This window comes from Myotis myotis, unplaced genomic scaffold, assembly GCF_014108235.1.
Source record: "Myotis myotis isolate mMyoMyo1 unplaced genomic scaffold, mMyoMyo1.p scaffold_m19_p_2, whole genome shotgun sequence".
NCBI classification, from domain to species: domain Eukaryota; kingdom Metazoa; phylum Chordata; class Mammalia; order Chiroptera; family Vespertilionidae; genus Myotis; species Myotis myotis.
The window spans coordinates 149568365-149569421 of NW_023416324.1; positions in this window are offsets into that span (position 1 = coordinate 149568365).

Sequence of the window (1057 nt, forward strand, 5' to 3'; positions counted from 1 at the left end):
GATTAGTTTTCCATTGACACCCAGTGCCCCCAGGGAAGCATGTTCTTGTCACAAGGACAAGGTGTGTAACATATGAGCATTCCCTGCCTCTTCCTTCCCTGCCTCCCAAGGAAAATTCTGACAATGCCCCTCACCACTTCCTTCCTCTCCTCAGCTTGAACCTAACTCAGGTTGACTTGGGAAGAATGGGAGAGATGGGAACAGGAGACTTTTACCAGAAAGAGCCTGGGTTTACTGAGTATTGCCAGAGGAGGGGAAGAAAAAGGAAAACAAACAAACAAACCTCTTAGCTAGGGCTTTTCAGAGAGGGTAGCTGGAAAATTGAGAGCTAAGTTGGAGAGTGAAGCTTCCGAAGCAAGAGCAATGGGATGTGGGGAATTGTAAGTTGTGGAGCTGAAGGTTATACATGAGATATTTTAATATTCTTTAGTGGAGGCTGGCAAAAATTTAAATGATTTGTAAATATTTGGGGGCTGTTGGACTGTATCCATGGGAGGCAACCTTGCCCGGAGGCTCAGTCTGGGGGGGCCTGACTCATATTAGAGTTACATGAAGAAAGCTTTAGTTTGGGGTGCAACACTGACTGCTAGGTCCCTTTAACATTCGCTATATAGCAATGAGGCAGCTTCAGTTTCTGAACTGGACCCGGGGAAGGTAAATTGATTCCTTTCCTCTGAAAGCTAGCTTGAATGCGGCCACCAGTTCTTCTCAAGAGAGAATGTAAGGGGCTGAAAACTGGCTTTGAGACACCTTTGGATGTTCACATGTGGAACACTGAAAAATGGACAAAGAAAACAGCGATGCTTCATCCAAACCTGCTGATGTGAATGTAAGTACAGCGTGGGAAGCTTTCTCTGTTGCTTGAGTGCCACTTATTGTTGACCTTGCTAGTAAAATGAGACCATTGCTACTTTATAAAAATAAAGGGAACAAAAATGAAATACTTTATCCTCCTCTGGTACTTAATGGATTTTACAAATGTGGGCTTGTTTTGAAGTGCTGTACTTGGCAATTGATTTGCAGCTGTTTTTGTAAAACTCCAGGGAAATTGTACTGA